Source organism: Canis lupus, chromosome 15, assembly GCF_011100685.1.
Source record: "Canis lupus familiaris isolate Mischka breed German Shepherd chromosome 15, alternate assembly UU_Cfam_GSD_1.0, whole genome shotgun sequence".
NCBI classification, from domain to species: Eukaryota; Metazoa; Chordata; class Mammalia; order Carnivora; family Canidae; genus Canis; species Canis lupus.
In genome coordinates, this window is record NC_049236.1 from 5,059,322 (window position 1) to 5,077,325 (window position 18,004).

Consider the following 18,004-nt stretch of genomic DNA (forward strand, 5'->3'; position numbering starts at 1 on the left):
GTTTACTCGGCCTCATAACTACTTTTAAGATAGTAAAAATATTGAGAAACAAGGCCAGGTTGATCACCGTAATGATGATACGTCAACCCCAGCAAGAATGCCTCACATTTGGGGACTGCTCGCTGGGCCGCAGGCCTCGGGCCAGCGCTCTGCATGTGCCTCGTCCTTGGCTGGGAGTGCCCTCCTCTCCTCCCCGCCCCCGACGGCTGCCTGCCCGGTTCCATTCATCTTTTTTGATGATGTCACCTCCTCCGGGAGGCCCGCCGAGACTCTTCCAGTGCTCCTCTGCTCCCACCGCGCCCGGCCCGTGTCCCTACGTTCTGGATTGTGATTGCCCGCAGGGGACCTCCTCCGGGAGGTCCGGCGCTGCGCCAATTGTAGCCGGCACGACCGGGTGATGAGTCACGAAGCTCCGTCCCCTCCCAAAGCTAGCCGCGCGAGCCAGAGTCTCACTCTCTTCCGGCTCAGGAAGGCGGCTCTTTCCTGAGAAGCTGACTCTTCTGCAGAATCCAGAATCCGGGGAACCCCTGCTCCACTTACAGCTGGATTTTGCAAACCTTGGCCCTGATTCCCGGGAGCATTCTGGATGTGATGATGCCCAGCCCACGCCTGCATCTTGGAGGCTGGGCTTGCCAGCTTCCTTCCCGGAACCTGCCTGCTTTCTTGCCACCTGCCTGCATCTGGCCGGCCTGGGTGAGGTCTTCAGGGGTCCCAGACTGGCCCACCCCCTGGGCGAGGGATGGGGGACCCGGAGAGAGAAAGGTGCTAGGAATTACCTTGGCTTTTGATGGTTCCATTGGGCAGCTCATGGGGGGAGGGTGTTACCTGTTTAGGAAGGGTGGGCAGGCTGCCCTCAAGGCCTTGGCACAGAGGTTAAATTCATCCAGGACTTACAGAAGCAGAGAAAAAAATCAGGTCCCTCCCCTGTTTTTTTGATGTTCCTCATATATTTTTTTATTTTTTTTTCTCATATATTTTTTTAAAGTTATTTTTTAATTTAAAAAAATGTACGTAATCTCTACATGGGACTGGAACTCACAACCCAAGGATCAAGAGTCACATGCTTCTCTGACGGAGCCAGTCCGGCACCTCATCTCCTAGTATATTTTAAGAAGACATCACAGTAGAGCTACAAAAGGATTGAGGTATGCTTTAAACAGCAGTGGAAAAAAATAAATAAATAAACAGTAGTGGAACGAAGTAACTTTTTTCATCATGTGCTCAGATGCAGTGGGACTACAGTACACGATATATCAGCAGGATCTTTTTTCTTTTTTAGGATTTTATTTATTTATTCATAATAGACATAGAGAGAGAGAGAGAGGCAGAGACACGGGCAGAGGGAGAAGCAGGCTCCATGCAGGGAGTCTGACGTGGGACTCGATTCCAGATCCCAGGACCACACACGCCCTGGACCAAAGGCAGGCGCTAAACCGCTGAGCCACCCAGAGATCCCCAGCAGGATCGGTTTTAAAGAAGATATTGTTTCCTTGGAATAATGGCTGATTGTGGGGCTGGGGCCAGAAAAGGGTGAGCCTGGAGCATCTGGTGGGCCCAGAGTTGGCAAGTGCTCAAAACACAAAAGGATGGGGTGTGTCAAAGGGACCCAGGAGCTAAATCACTCCAGTGGCCAAAGCAGCCACAATTAGAGCCATAAAAGAAATAACAGAATATTAGATGATAACCCGAAGCATAAAATACATATCCATGAGTCCACACTGGTAGAAATAAATATTGAATAGCTCACCGGGAAGGAAGAACTAAATCTTCCTTACCGAAGAATTCAAAATAATCTATGTCGATTGTCCAGGAGACGGAGCTTGATTAACCCACCCACTTCCCCTTCCCTTGACTGCGCACTAGACTTTTTTTTTTTTTAATATTTATTTATTTGAGAGAGAGAGCACAAGCAGGGTGAACGGGAGAGGGAGAAGCAGGCTCCTCGAGGAGCAGGGAGCCCGATGCGGAACTCGATCCCAGGACCCTGGGATCACACCCTGAGCCGAAGGCAGCTGCTTAACGGCCTGAGCCACCCAGGCGCCCCCCTTGCTTCTGAGCCATAGAGCAGGAGACGGGAAAATAGAAACCTTGCGGTGGAGAATCCTCGTAGACACCACATTGACCAAGTCTCTAAGGTTGACATCGCCTGGAGTGAGCGGAGTGGATCGCGTGCTTCCCGGGGTTGCCTGATGAGAGGCGCTCGTCCCTTCTGTGATTTTCTTCCCCCAAACTCACGACCCTAGAGGACGCCTCTGGCGGATGCCAACCCAAGGACCTTTTACAAAACCCTTGCCCGGGACGCCTCAGAACAGAAAGGATTCTAAAAAGCACGGCTGGGGGGACACCTGGCTGGTGGTTAAGCGTCCGGCTCTTGATTTCAGCTCAGGTCACAATCCAGGGTTGTGAGATCGAGCCCCTCGTCGGGCTCCACGCTCCTCGTCGGTGGTAGGGGGTCTGCTAGAGGTTCTCTCTCTCCCTGTCCCTCTCCCCCTGCTTGCTCTCTCTCTCTCTCAAAAAAAAAAAAAAATCATAAAAATAAATAAATAAATAAATAATAAAAAAGCCTGGAAAGACAGACACAGTCACAGCCCCCAGGGGACTCTGGAGAAACCAGCCAAGTGGATGCGACATGGTTCCCTGGGTGGGTTCCTGGATTAGGGAGAGTGCTAAGTCCGCAGCAGAGCTGGACTTCAGTGACAGGCTCGCATCGGGGCCGTGTCATTTTAGCTGTCACACGTGGGGCCAAGATGAAGATGTGTGAGATGAAGATGGTAACATTAGGGAACCCGAGCCCGGGTGAGGGCTGTATGGGACCTCGGCACACTCTTTGCGACTCTTCTGTAAATCTAACATCAATTCCCAAAGTGAAAAGGTGATGAAAAAAAACACACCTATCTATCTAGACCTTCATGGGCCTTGAGGGCCGTGTGTTTTGGCAAGGGGCCGACGCCGTCGTCCGTTTCCACGGCTCTGTGTGTATACGTGCTGTGACCGAGTGTGTTTCCATTGGGAGATAAGTGTCCAAAGTCTACACTTGGGGACTTTCTGTTTATGGGGCCCTGGCCAGATGGCCCTCCTGCCTGCCTCCTCTTTTCCCTGGCCAGTCCTCCCTGCCCCCCCAAACTCCGCTACCCCAGCTCCCTCTTTTCTGAACTTTGAATTCTGCTCACATTCTGCGTGGTTAGAGCTGGAAAGCCCCAGAGACTCTACTAGCCGGGAACCTTTGCTGTGTAGATGGGGAGACTGCCAGGGACAGGGACTTGCCCCTGGCCACGCAGCGAGTTAATTTGGGCACAGCTGAGCATGGGACTGGCCGGGCTTTCTCCATCCCAGGCATCCCATGGCCCCGTTTGCTGCAGACCTGAGGTTCAAACCCACGCAAGTGCTCGGAAGTCCTGGTGACTCACTTGGGGACTAGATCGGGTCAGTGCCTAACCCGAACGAACGAATGGTCGCATCGCAGGTGTCTGTCACAGGGGGTGGGTGTGGCAGCTGTTTTCCCCTTGGCCCCACCCCTCCCTTACCTGGTGAGGCCCACCTGTGGGGGCTGAAGGGAGGCGGAAGGGTGAGTCTGCAGGCCCCAGCTCCAGAGCTACCGCACCCAAGGGGAGTTCTGTGAAGCCTTAATGGTGTGCACTGAGGTCGGGTCCTCAATTTGGGGTTGTATGTTTGTTCCCTAATCTATGCTGGGGAACACAACCATGGGGATATCCTTGGAGCTGCCAGAGAGGTCCCTGGGCTTCCCTGGGAACTGGGGAGTGAGGGGTTGGGCCAAGGTGGCCTTGCTGCAGAGCCAGTGTGCTGGGGTGCATGGACCCTGGGAGGAGGAGGGGCCTGGCCTTGTACCTGGGTCCTTGTGCCTCCTACACTGTGTTCCCATCCTGAACCGTGATGATCTGGGACCCCACTGTCCCCCCACCTGACTATGGCCCCCCAGGACCGGACTGGGCACAGATGTCAGTAAGTACACGGTGACCCGATATGTGAGCGAGCCTGAGGGGCTCTAGGGATGTTTTGCGGTGGGCATCTGTGTTGTACCTTCTTTGCCAAGTGTGGCTCCTAGGTGGCCCCTGGCGTCCTGAGAGGGCCGCCGTGGGCCTGGGAACACGAGAGCTCGAGCCCCCCTCCCCCGGGGGTCTCCCCCTGAGCCCCCTGTGAAGGTTCAGCTGGGAGTGGAGAACTGGGAGGTGGACTTAGATGAGCTCGCATCTAGGCCAGGTCTAACCACAGGGTCAGGATCTTGCTGCTAGCCGAGCTGACGTCAGCTCACATGGTTAGCGTGCCCGCCCACGCACGGGGGTGTCATCTGGACCGACTCACAAGATCCCAGAGGTCACTAGAGTGGAGCTCCCAAGCCGGTCAGCAGTGATGGGCTGTCTGCGGGCTCGCTGGCTGATGAACACGCGGCAGGAAGCCAGCTGGTGGTCCCCACGGCGCCCCTGCCCGATTCCCCTCCTAACAGTACTGGGAATTTCCCAGCCATGTGATCTGGCCAGAACTGACCCCATTCCAAGGCAGGGCCTAACTGGCTTGAGCAAGTCAGCGTATCTCATTCTCCAGGCTCTAGTAATTGGCCAGGGCAAGGCACATGACCCCACGCAGGCCAATCGGGGTTGATGAGTCCCGGTGCCGGGTTTTTATTTCCAGCTAACTGGGGAGCAACTCTCTGGCTTTTGCCAATCGCAGATGAGTAAAGCAAGTAGTGCCAGGAGCTTCTGGAAGCCACCTTGTGACACATCACGGGAGGCAGAGCCAAGAGACTGAAGGAACATAGGTCCTTGGTTACCGCAGCCAGATTGAGCCTTGCCTGAAGCTATCCCTAACTCTAAGCCTTTTGGCTCGGCAAGCACATCAATTTTGTCTCTCACAAGCAAGAATATCCTTGATAATGGTGAACAGCAATTAATGACTATTAAGGATGTGATAATTGCATAAAATACAGCTTTGAGGATAAAATTGTACAAAACCTGAGTTCTGTGGGACTGTTTAGAAATTACTAGGGCAGTCTCTTAGTGGTGAAAAGACCAGCAAACGGCCGAGCTAGTTCAAGGTCTGCTATTTGGCACGTAGTGAGGCCCACAGAGGTCACCAGATTTGCTTGGGTTTTTAAATTTTTATTATTATTATTATTATTAATTTTTTATTTTTGCTTGGGGATTTATAGCTGCTCAGTAGGGCCTCTGGCTCCCAGTCCACTAATTCTTGATGTTTCGTGATTATTGGAATGCTTGAATTTCCCCTAATTCCCTGTGAAATCATCACTACCTGTTTTTTCTCCCCTCTTGCCTCCTTGTTTTTCTCTGAGTAGAGGGTAGGCGCATGGCGGGGTCCCCTCCTGTGGCCTCTCTGCTCAGCTCCCAAGCAATGACTGAGGGCCTTGGGCTGGTCAGGCCAGGGAAGGGATGGTAGGCCCTGGCGGATGGTCCGTCCCCCCAGCCTCAGGAAAACCAAAGCTGGGAGGCTCAGAGAGAGCTCAGGCCAGAGCCCCCACAAGGGAGGCCAACCCAGAGAGGTGGGGAACTGTGTGTGTGAGAATCTGGCCTCACAATCCTTGTGGCCCCAGCTTTGACACCTCCCCTCCCCTACCCAAAAGCCCTCCATGACTCCTGACACTATCAGTAGTCGTGGGATGGATATGCACAGCTGCACAGGTGGGGCACTGCCTACTGCGGAGTACGGTCTGAATGGCACCCCCTGGAGGTGTGCAGTCCACACACCGCTTGCATGACCATACACAGTGAGCCTAGGTTTCATTTCCCAACAAGCTTGAACACTCAGACTGCTTTCACAGCCATAAATGAGCCTGCAAACGCTTTTTTAAATGAAAAAAATATATAATAATTTCAATTTCTTGCAAGATAAATAAGATAAATGGAGAAAATTTATTTTCTTTTACATCTGTCTGATCCCAAAGATTGTACTAAAAAGTTTCTATCAATTACGATTCCTTATGTTTTATTTATTTGTTTTTTTCCTTATGTTTTATTTTATCTTTTTAAATATTTATTCATGAGAGACACAGAGAGAGAGGCAGAGACATAGGCAGGGGGAGGAAAAGCAGGCTCCTCAAGGGGAGCTGGATGCGGTACTCAATCCCGGGACCCCGAAATCACGCCCTGAGCTGAAAGGAGATGCTCAACCGCTGAGCACCCGGGCGTCCCACGATTCCTTATTTTCTAAAGGTGACTTCGGATGCTTTCCTATTTAGTAAGTAATGCCCATTGTTTAACAGAATTTAAGTTAATTTTAGGAGAACAAGTCAGAGTTGTAGATGAATGAATTAAACAAATTTTTCAGGCTTGGTTTGGGGGCTGACTGTATGCTGAAATGATCATTATAGATTGAAGTGTACATGCCGTGAATTAAAAAAAAATAGACTTTGCTTTCACTACATGTGAGTTTAGGATCCTTGCATTCTGTGCTTCATTTCTGTGATTTATTTAGTTATTTTAAAAACAAATTTTGTGCTTTGATTCTAAAAGAAGAGAGAGGAGAGGAGATAGGATCTCCTCAAATAACCCATTTCAGGGACAAATAGCTGTTATTTCCCAAAGATGAAAAGCTAAAATGGCTATATTTTCGCTTTTTTAGTATGGGTTTTTGAAGTATTAGAGCCATTTCGACATTCCGCGTAAGATTTTTTTTTTCTTTCTCCCGAACAGGTGATACATAAACAATGTAAAAGGTTCAAAAGGTACAGGTGTGTTTGTAGTAGAACCAAAGCCTCTCCTCCTCCCCAGTCCTTGAAGTGGTTCAGCTCTCCAGGAACCACGGCAGTGAGCAGTTCCTTAAACACCTTTCAAGACAGATTCTGTGCATCTACAAGCAAATCTTTGCACATATACTATTTTGCTGGATCTCCCCTCATTTCTGCACAACCGACCGCACTTGGCTTTGTGTGCTTCATAATAATCGTCATAATTCCAGTCGGTACATGCGATGCTGCCTCATTGCTGGTTAGTCACCAAAAAATATCCAGCTGAAAACAATTACATCATAAGGGTGCATCCTAATTTGTTTAGGCCATTTTCGGCTGCTAGACATTTGGGCCTTTCTAATCTTTTTTTTTGGGGGGGGGGGCCTTTCTAATCTTTAGCTGTTGCAAAGCAATACTTCGGCCTATACTCTGGGGTGCTCGGCGCTCTGCAACTGCGCCCATACACAGCGCATACAGATACGCTACATTCGTCTTGTTGGGTCAAAGGGTGTCTTCGTTTGCAAGGGCTGCCTAAACCAAGCCCCCCACACTGGGTGGTTCAACAATGGACACGGATTATTTCACACTTCCGGAGGCCGGGAAGTCCAAGATCAAGGTGTGGGCAGGGTTGGTTCACTCCGAGGGCTGTGAAGGTAAATAGGCCTTCTGGCAGTTTGCTGGCAATTTCTAGTGTTTCTTGGCTTGTGGATGCATCACCCCATCTCCGTGTTGATGTTCGCATTCTCTCGGCACATGTCTGCGGCCAGATTTCCTCCTTTATTTTTATTTATTTATTTATTTATTTATTTATTTATTTATTTATTTATTTATTTAATTTAATTTTATTTTATTTTATTTTTTATTTTATTTTTTTTTAGATTTCCTCCTTTAATAAGGACATCAGTCCTCTTGGATTAGGGGCCTCCCCTACTCCGGTATGACCCCGCTTTCACCGGTGACTTCAGGAATGACCCTCTTTCCAAGGAAAGGTACGTTCTGAGGTCCTGGGGGTGAGGACTTCAACATATGAGGTTTAGGGAGGGGGACACAGCTCAGTCCAGAACCACAGGTACCTGAGAGTTTACCTTTAGAGCACTTGTTGCTAAATTGCTCTTCCTACAAACGGTACCTTACATTCCCATCAGCGGTGATGAAAATGACCCAGATGACATTTCTTTGGCAACACAGTGCGTCATCATCAGACATTGTGATCTCAGCCAGTCTGGCAGATGAAAAATGGTAACTAACTCATGGGATGCCTGAGTGGGTGGCTCAGCGGTTGAGCATCTGCTGTTGGCTCAGGGCGTGATCCCGGGGTCCCAGGAACGAGTCCCCACATTGGGCTTCCCTGCAAGGAGCCTGCTTCTCCCTCTGCCTGTGTCTCTGCCTTTCTCTGTGTGTCTCTCATGAATAAATAAATTAAAATCTTTAAAAAACAACAGAAATGGTATCTCATTGTAGCCTCAAAGGGTTCTTTTTTCTTACATTGAAGACCAGCTTACTTTTTTTTTTTTTTAGATTTTATTTATTTATTCATGAGAAACAGAGAGACAGAGAGGTAGAGACACAGGCAGAGGGAGAAGCAGGCTCCATGCAGGGAGCCCGATGTGGATGGGACTCAGTCCCGGGTCTCCAGGATCATGCCCCAGGCCGAAGGCAGGCGCTAAACTGCTGAGCCACCTGGGCTGCCCCCAGCTTACATTTTTTAAAATGATTTATTTATTTATTTTAGAGAAAGAGAGAGAGCATGAGCAGGAGGGGCAGAGGGAGAGAATCTCAAGCAGACCCCACACTGAGCATGGTGGAGCCTGGACGTGGGGCTCGATCTCATGACCCTTGAGATCACGACCTGAGTCGTCATCCAGCTGGTTACTGACTGAGCCACCCAGTGACTTGCATTTTTTTGGTGGACAATTGTTTACATCCTTTGCCTGTTTCATACTGGATTAGTGGTCTTTTATCCCTGATTTAGGGGAGCTCTGTAAAGATAAGGGAAATGAATGCTTTGTGAGTATTTTACATGTTTTCTTTTCCTATAAGTTGATTGTTATTTGACTTTGTGAGTTTCTTTTTTCTTTACCCAAGGGGGAAAAAACTTCCAAATTAATGTACATGGACAGGTTATTTCTTTTATTTCTTTCATTTTCTTTTATTATTTTCTTTTGGGGGATTCCTGTGATACTTAGGAAGGCCTTCTCCACTCTAAGATTATAGCATGAATTCTCCTATTTTTTTTTTTCCTGACACATTTATGGCTTCTTTTTTTTTTTTTTTTTTTTTTTTTTAAGATTTTACTTATTTGACAGAGAAAGAGAAGGAGAGAGCACACATGAGCGGGGGCCAGGAGCAGAGGGAGAGGGAGAAGGAAACTCCCTGCTGAGCAGGGAACATGATGCAGGGCGATGCAGGGCTCGATCCCAGGATCCTGGGGTCATGACCTGAGCTGAAATCAGATGCTTAACCATCTGAGCCACCCAGGTGCTCCAATGGTTTCATTTTTTAATGTATATAGTTTAAAAAAATTTGTTGGAGCATAATTTTGGCATAGATGTAAGATAAGGACCCAATCTAGCCATCTTGGTGGATACTTGGTGGTCCCAACAGCATTTATCAAATAATGTGTGAAAACCACCATCAGATGTAAACAGTGTGTCAATATGTGGAATTTGCAACTTTTTCATTAAAAAGTTGTCCTGACTGGGGTGTCAGGTTGGTTCAGTCCATGGGGCGTGTGACTCTTGATCTCGGGGTTGTGGGTTCGAGCCCTATCTTGAGTGTACAGATTAAAGATAAAATCTTAAAAAAAGGGGATCCCTGGGTGGCTCAGCGGATTAGCACCTGCCTTTGGCCCAGGGCGCGATCCTGGAGTCCCGCGTTGGGCTCCTGGCATGGAGCCTGCTTCTCCCTCCTCCTGTGTCTCTGCCTCTCTCTCTCTCTATGTCTATCATAAATAATAAATAAAGGGATCCCTGGGTGGCGCAGCGGTTTGGCGCCTGCCTTTGGCCCAGGGCGCAATCCTGGAGACCCGGGATTGAATCCCACATCGGGATCCCAGTGCATGGAGCCTGCTTCTCCCTCTGCCTGTGTCTCTGCCCCTCTCTCTCTCTCTCTGTGTGACTATCATAAATAAAAAATTAAAAAATATATTTAAAAAAATAAATAATAAATAAATAAATATTAAAAAAAAGAAAATTAGAAACTCATGGAAAAGAAAAGAGAATTTATATAAAAAAAAAACTTAAAAAAAAAGGTTGGGACGCCTGGGTGGCTCAGCGGTTAAGTGTCTGACATCAGCCCAGGGCATGATCCTGGAGTCCCGGGATCAAGTCCTGAATCGGGATCCCTGTGTGGGGCCTGCTTCTCCCTCTGTCTGTGTCTCTGCCTCTCTCTCTGTGTCTCTCATGAATAAATAAAATCTATTTTTTTATAAAAGGGTTGTCCTGATTGTAGTTTACCATCCTTTTTCTTAAAGAATTTTTGGGGGGCGCCTGGGTGGCTCAATCAGCTAGGCAGCTGGCTCTTGGGTTTGGCTCTGGTCATGATCTCAGCATCAAGAGATCGAGCCCCGTGTGAGGCTCCATGCTCAGTGAGGAGTCTGCTAGAGCATTCTCTCCCTCCATCTGCCCCTGCCCCTGCTCTCTTTCTCTGAAATAAATATTAAAAAAAAAAAAGAATTTTTGTCTTTTAATAATGATGGATCATGGGTGTCGACTATGAATTTGTTATGGTAATAAAAATAATTCAAAAACAGTTTCAGGGCAGCCCCGGTGGCGCAGCGGTTTAGCGCCGCCTGCAGCCCAGGGCGTGATCCTGGAGACCCTGGATCGAGTCCCACATCAGGCTCTCTGCATGGAGCCTGCTTCTCCCTCTGCCTGTGTCTCTGCCTCTCTCTCTCTCTCTGCATCTCTATGAATAACTAAATAAAATCTTAAAAAAAAAAACAAAACAGTTTCAGAGGCAAAGCTGCCCCCCGGGGCTGGCAGTGTTCAGTCACGACAAAAAGGACTGAGTCACTGCGAATGCCTACTTGGTGAGCACTCAAAAGTTTCTCAAACAGCTCCCTTTTAAGCATTAATAAATATTTATTAATTGATCACAATATAGAAATCGATGAAAATCCTCCTTGGCTCTGTAGATGCATTTTGCAGTCAACAAATATGCAATCCATATTTCCCCATTCTAAGGTGTACTTACTTAAAAAGTGAGTATTACTGAAATTGGGGCTGTCTTACAACCGGTATGTGTATTGAATGCACCCTTTTTTCCTGGAAAGTTGTTAATCAAGCATTTTTGAATCGGCAAAGTGTCCAATGGGGAAGGTTCTTTAACAATCTGTACTTCACCTGACCCTTGACCCGCCCAAATGCATGTCTTGAATTAAAAGAAATCGACCTAAAAAAAAAAAAAAAAAAGAAATCGACCTAAATAAATCCCATGCTTTAAAAAAAAAAAAAAAATCCGACATTCTCCTAGTGAAGCCATCCTCAATCTATTGACTCCATCACCGGGTGACATTCCGCCTTGTGCCCGGGGCCCTGGCATCTGAAGCAGAATAGAGACAGGCCATTCAGTCGGTTTTAAAAACATTCAGAGCAGCAGGTTCTTGGCTGGGAGAGGGGAGAAAAAAAAAAAAGGTGCCCTTCTCAAGAGATGTGATTCCTTCAACGGAGAACCTACTTCTTCCTAATTGGGAGAGAGCTTTTTTTTTTTTTTTTTTTAAGATTTACATTTATTTATTCATGAGAGAGAGAGAGGCAGAGACACAGGCAGAGGGAGAAGCAGGCTCCATGCAGGGAGCTGGACGCAGGATTCGATCCCGGGATCCCAGGGTCACGCCCCAGGCCTAAGGCAGGTGCCAAACCGCGGGGTCACCCAGGGATCCCCGGGGGACACTTTTTGTGCTGCGGGGACACTACCTGGGTTTGAATAGGTCCATCCTCAAGGAGGGAGGTTTCTCCTAAAGGCCTGAGCGCCCACCGCGCGGAGCGGAGCGCAAGGACCTGGCGCATTTCAGGAGGAGCCCGGAGGGCCCGGGATCCCGCGGGGGGCGGGGCGGGGCTGCCAGCAGGGAGGCCGCAGGAAGCTTGGGAGCCCCCACCCCCCTGGGTCCCGGACCCGCCGCGAGCTCGCCAGGAGGGCCGTGTGCGCGGGAGGAGGCACCTGCGGGCCCGCGGCACCTGCGCCCCGAGCGCGCCCCGGGCGGCTGCATCTGCACCCACGGGCGGCGGGGCTCCCATGTCCCCTCTCCCGGAGCCCCGAGCTGCAACCGAGCCCCTCGGGGGCCTGACCTCACCGATGACGCGTCCTCGCCGGGATGACTCGGCAGGAACGCGGTGCCACGCCCTCTCCCGGGCCGGCGCGCGCGGGCTGAGTCGCCCCCTCCCCGTCCCCGTCCCCTCCCCAACCCCCGGGTGCCCCCGCTGCCCCCGCAGCTGACCCTCGTCCCCCTCCGCAGCGCTCCCAGACCCCCCCCACGCTGCTCCCGGGGACGCGGCCGGGCCGCCCCCTCCCCGCCCCCCTGGGGACCCGGCTGCCCCCGCAGCTGACCCCCGTGCCCACCCCCAGCGCTACCAGGCCCACCCCTCACCCCCCGCTGCTCCGGGGACGCGGCCGGGCCGCCCCCTCCCCGCGCCCCCAGTGACCCGGCTGCCCCCGCAGCTGACCCTCGCCCCCCCCCAGCACTCCCAGGCGCCCCACCCCGCTGCTCCCGGGGACGCGCCCGGTTCGCCCCCTCCCCGCGCCCCTGGGGACCCGGCTGCCCCAGGAGCTGACCCTCGCCCCCCCACAGCGCTCCCAGGCCCCCTCCGCGCGCTGCTCCCAGGGACGCGCCTGGGTCGCCCCCTCCCCGCGCTCCCGGTGACCCGGCTGCCCCCGCAGCTGACCCTCGCCAACCCCCAGCGCTCCCAGGCCCCCCGCTGCTGCTCCCGGGGACGCGCCCGGGTCGCCCCCTCCCCGCCCCCCTGGGGACCCGGCTGTCCCCGGAGCTGACCCTCGCCCCCCCCACAGCGCTCCCAGGCCCCCTCCGCGCGCTGCTCCCAGGGACGCGCCTGGGTCGCCCCCTCCCCGCCCCCCCTGGGGACCCGGCTGCCCCCGCAGCTGACCCCCGTGCCCCCCGCAGCGCTCCCAGGCCCACCCCTCACCCCCCGCTGCTCCGGGGACGCGGCCGGGCCGCCCCCTCCCCGCGCCCCCAGTGACCCGGCTGCCCCCGCAGCTGACCCTCGCCCCCCCCCCAGCACTCCCAGGCGCCCCACCCCGCTGCTCCCGGGGACGCGCCCGGTTCGCCCCCTCCCCGCGCCCCTGGGGACCCGGCTGCCCCCGGAGCTGACCCTCGCCCCCCCACAGCGCTCCCAGGCCCCCTCCGCGCGCTGCTCCCAGGGACGCGCCTGGGTCGCCCCCTCCCCGCGCTCCCGGTGACCCGGCTGCCCCCGCAGCTGACCCTCGCCAACCCCCAGCGCTCCCAGGCCCCCTCCGCGCGCTGCTCCCAGGGACGCGCCTGGGTCGCCCCCTCCCCGCCCCCCTGGGGACCCGGCTGCCCCCGCAGCTGACCCCCGTGCCCCCCGCAGCGCTCCCAGGCCCACCCCTCCCCCCCCGCTGCTTCGGGTACGCGGCCGGGCCGCCCCCTCCCCGCGCCCCCGGTGACCCGGCTGCCCCCGCAGCTGCCCCTCGTGCCCCCCCCCGCGCTCCCAGGCCCCCCCCCCGCTGCTCCCGGGGACGCGCCCGGGCCGCCCCCTCCCCGCGCCCCCGGTGACCCGGCTGTCCCCGCAGCTGCCCCTCGCCCCCCCCAGCGCTCCCAGGCCCCCCCCGCGCGCTGCTCCTGGGGACGCGCCTGGGTCGCCCTCTCCGCCGAGCGGGCCGTGGGCTGGCCTGGGGCGCCCCCTCCCGGTGGCCGCGGGGCGGCCGCGCGCCCGGGACGCCGAGCTTCGGCTCTGAACCCCGCGACCCCGACCAACCCCTCCTCCCCCCCCCCCCCCCCCCCCGCCCCGCGGCAGCTGCCCGCCCTCCGCCCGCGGGAGGCGGGGCACACGGAGTCCCAGCAGGTGTTCTCCTGCGCGGCCCGACGACCTGCAGGCCCTAACGGAGGGGGCCGCCTGGGCGGAGTCAGGGTGCCGGCCGAGGGGTCCAGAGCGGCCTCCAGGGAAGGATGGAGCTGAGGGGACACAAATGAGGATGCCCAGGGAGCCTCGGCCCGAAGGATGCTTCTGGCACAAGCCCCGGCTCACTGACTGCGGGGGGGGGCCTCTCCGCGGGCCTCCAGGGGCAGGTGCTGATCCCGCAAAGGCCCTTCAGTAAGCGGCCGGTCTGCACGACACAGAACACCACACCAGGCAGCGCTTCCCAATTTATTATTATTATTATTTTTAAAGATTTTATTTATTTATTTGAGAGAGGGAGAGAGCACAAGCAGGGGGAGCATTGTGGGGGTGGGGGAGAAACAGACCTCCCCCCACTGAGTAGGGAGCCAGAAGCGGGCTCCATCCCAGGACACCGGGATCCTGACCTGAGCTGAAGGCAGGCGCCCCAGCAGGACTTCTCAATTAGGAGGGATGCGGGACCTCAGAGAAGACAGCCGAGCTGGGACCTTCCCTTGCAGGGGACCCCCAGGGCAAGTCTGGACGAAGGCGGGGAGATGGCCCAGAAGCTCCAGGTCCATCCCGAGAACCTGGACCTGGGCTGTAGTCCTCAGGGTCCCAGGACTGACAGGCCTTCCGTGAGGCGCTCGGCAGCTGTGACCTTTGGGGATGGGATGAACTGGGCCTGCGAGGGCGGGCGGGTGGGAAACCCGGGCCCGGTCCAGACTCACTGCCGGCTCACCCTGCGCCCCTCAGCTGGCCTCCTGTCTGGCCGGCTCCCCGTCCCTCCCGGGAGGTCACCCCGGCCCGCTCCATGCGCCCAGCGCTCCCATTCTGGACGGCGGCCCCGTGTCTGTGCCCCGTGCCCGACTTAAGCCCTAACCTGGCTCTCTCCCCGGCACCTGGCATACTGCCCGGTGCTCCGGGGATGCTTGGTGACTTCAGTTGACTTGGGAAGGCGTCCCGGGGCTTCTCTGGCTTTAGGAAGGGTTGGGCGGGCAGAGAAGGAGGCAAGCCCCGTGCTTGACTGATGAAGGCCCCAGACAGTCCCGCTCCCTCTGCATCCCTGAGCCCTCCGGCTCTGACCCCCCTAGGTGGGGCGGCCCTTCTGCACATTCAGCCCCTCAGTCTGGGCTGGCCCACCTAGGGACCCCTCCTCGTCCAGCTCAGCCTCTGATTTCCCACCCTGGGCCCCTCTCCCCAGCGTGGCTGCCCCACTTACCCCAGCGGGCCTCTGACACCTGCACCAGGCTGCCCCTCAGCCCATTTGTACCCCAACACTGCAGGCCAGGCTGCCTCTTGGTGACAGATGCTCTCCTCACCCTGTTGGGGCTCTGACACCTGTGCTGGGCCCATCCTCACCTGGCTCTGGCACCCTGCCCTGGTCCTTGCTGCACCCCTTCCCAAGCAGACGTATCTCTTGCTCTGCTGCACCTGAGGACCTTAGGAGAGACGGGGAGGGAGGGAGGGGGGGAGGGAAGGAAGGAAGGAAGGAAGGACGGAAGGAAGGAAGGGAGGAAGGGAAAGAGGAGGAACAGAGCAGTGCTTTTGAAAAGAATATTCTAACAGTGGAAACTTCTGTGCAATATCTTGGATTATATAAAATAGAGATGCTCGGGATGCCTGGGTGGCTCAGCGGTTGAGCGTGTGCCTTTGGGCTCAGGACGTGATCCCAGAGTCCCGGGATCGAGTCCCCTGTCGGGCTCCCTGCGTGGAGCCTGCTCTCCCTCTGCCTGTGTCTCTGCCTCTCTCTGTGTGTGTCTCATGAATGAGTGAATAAAATCTTAAAAAAAAACAAAACAAAAAGAAATGCTCTGGTTGAAAAGAGAGAGGAGGGAGAGGGAGATGGAGAGGGAGAGGGAGAGGGAGGGAGCAGGAGAGAGAGGGAGAGACGGAGAGAGGAGGAGGGGGACAGAGAGGGAGCCTGCAGGTCCACCAGGAACCCATGCACTTGGTCCCACTCTCTCAGAACTGTCACTAAGTCCTAGGGCTTCCTCGGTGTACCCTTTGGGGTCACTGGAAAAGAAATCTGCCCAGGAGAAGTGGATGCCGTTCTGCAGCCACTCAGGTGTCCTCTTGAAGCTGTTCTGAGAAGCAGCCCTTGAAGCTGTTGCAGGATGAGTCGGGTGCAGGGTCAGGGTCTGCAGGACACTGGCCGTGAATCCCAGGCTTGCCGGGTGCTGAGGTGTGGGGCGGGCCACCCCTGGCGTCCCCATCTCTGCCTACCTCGCGGGACAGAGCCTGGGACTCTGCTGGCTGGAGCAGCTGTCACAGCCTGGGAGCAACACTCAGGAAACTTTCACATCAGTGTGCTGATTTGGTTTGATCTTGGCAACAATTGATGAGATTTGGTTTATTAACCTACCCCTCCCCCCGCCCCGCTAGGACAGAAGAGGAAGTTAGGGTCAGAGGTGCCTAACTGGCCCTTGGGCAGGCGGAGGAAAGGCCAGGGCTCCCAACAGACCCCAACCCCAGCGTCTTCCCCGTGCCCTGGGTCTTTCCCTGGGCTTCTCCCTTCCTGTGTGAGCCAGGAGTGAGGTTAGGGCCGAGGGTTAGGACCCGGTAGTCAGGCAGAGGGTCAGGACCCTTTCCTGGCACCCCAGGGCGAGCTCTGAGGCCCCTCGCAGAGGTGGGGGATTTGAAATACGAGGACCAGATCATGACTCATCCAGATTAGGGCGCTTTTGAGAATGAAATGGAGTGCCGGTAATAATTACCCTGCGGCAACAGCTAAGAAATGGGAAGTAAGGTCACCCCTATCCTGGAACCGCCTGCCCCCCCTCCTTCTCCACCCCCACAGCCTCAGCCCCCTAGACCGGATGCAGAACAGCAGCTATTCACTGGGCGCCTGGCTGTGCTGGACACTCCGCGGAGCTCGTTTTATTGGGTCCTTCCTGACAATGTGGGGCTGATTCAGGTTTTGTTCCCATTGTACTGATGGAGAGACTGAGGCCCAATGCCTCAAGAACACGCAGCTGGTCATTGGAGCTGGGATCTGAACCCAGGGAGACTGGCGTTCCTTGAAAGGATTATAATATAATTTTAATGAGTTAGTTTGGGCTGCAAGAATTGGATCATGGAATGGGGGCTCCCCGAGCCTCTGCTCAGACCTCCCCCCGCCCCCGCTGATCTTTCTTAGTTGTCTTTAGCTCAGGAACATCATTAAAGGGACAACTCTGCGCAGTGAGGGCATGTGTAGACGAGGGGGCGGGCAGGCAGGTGTGCTCAGCAGAGGGAAACGTGTTAGGAGCGTGGCGTGGAAGGGGAGCAGCAGGACGAGAATAACAAAAGCTGACATTTATTAAGCACTTGCCATATACTGGGTTCTGTTTTAAGTGTTTGCAAGGTATGGACCTGCTTCAGCTCCACAAGAACCCTATAAACCAAGTAACAGTATTATTCCCATTCTGCAGGTGAGAACACTGAGGTCACTGCTCTTGGTTACACAGCTGGTAAGTGAGTCAAGGCCTCACAGTCGGCTTAGCCATGGTGCACTTTGTCCTCAAGGAAGAGGATGCTGCTGGCCCCGGGGTGCGGGGGGTTGCTGAGTCCCTCCGGGTGGTGGCTGATTTTCAGGGAGCGGGGAGTCCAGGCGCCCGTGGTGTCCCCGCAGGAGAGCAGTCGGTGGAGGTGGGCCCAGGACCCCCTCGCCGCCCTCCGCGGCAGCTCATTTTCCTTCATTGTCTTTAAACGCTTCTCGCTCTCCGTTTTTTAAATCTAATTTTTCAGCTTCTTTTTTATCCTCACTCAAGTTGCTTTAATGAAACGAAAATGTGTCTGTTTCCCTCTGCTGGAGCTGCCCGGGGAATTTCAATATAAAACAAACAAGTTGGCTTTTAAAATTAAAATTTTATGGGTGGCATTTCCTCGTTTAATGGGAGGCACAAAAGGCTGGAGTAAAACCAATTAACACGGGGTTGGGACTCGGTGTTCAGCAAAATTAAACATCAGCAGCGCAGTGTGCAGGGAGCTGTTGGTGCGGGGCCGGGATGGGGGGGGCACCCGGCACCCAGCACCCAGCACCCCGGGGCCTCGGACCCGCTCCAAGGCAGGTAGCTGTGGGGGTGAGCTCACGGGGTGCTCTGAGCTCATGGGGGAGAGGGGGGCTGGCCCCTTCGGATTCCCGGGACACCAGAATTTGGAGAGGCAGCCTGACTCCCTAAGGCTTCGGCAAGGGCCAGATTTCACCCGATTGTCCTCTTCAGGGATGGTACGAGTCCCACCCATCAAGGCGGGT

The 18,004-nt window shown here is 54.7% G+C and overlaps 2 long non-coding RNA genes across 2 annotated transcripts; both read left to right on the forward strand.

Annotated features, from left to right (window-relative positions):
* Positions 1–33: 33 nt before the first annotated feature.
* On the forward strand, positions 34–1,200 carry LOC119869371. Its single transcript, XR_005369894.1, has 2 exons — positions 34–693; positions 986–1,200. It is a non-coding gene; the product is annotated as an uncharacterized LOC119869371 (long non-coding RNA).
* Positions 1,201–6,544: 5,344 nt separating this feature from the next.
* On the forward strand, positions 6,545–17,215 carry LOC119869388. Its single transcript, XR_005369895.1, has 3 exons — positions 6,545–6,956; positions 7,576–7,686; positions 17,181–17,215. It is a non-coding gene; the product is annotated as an uncharacterized LOC119869388 (long non-coding RNA).
* Positions 17,216–18,004: the final 789 nt, after the last annotated feature.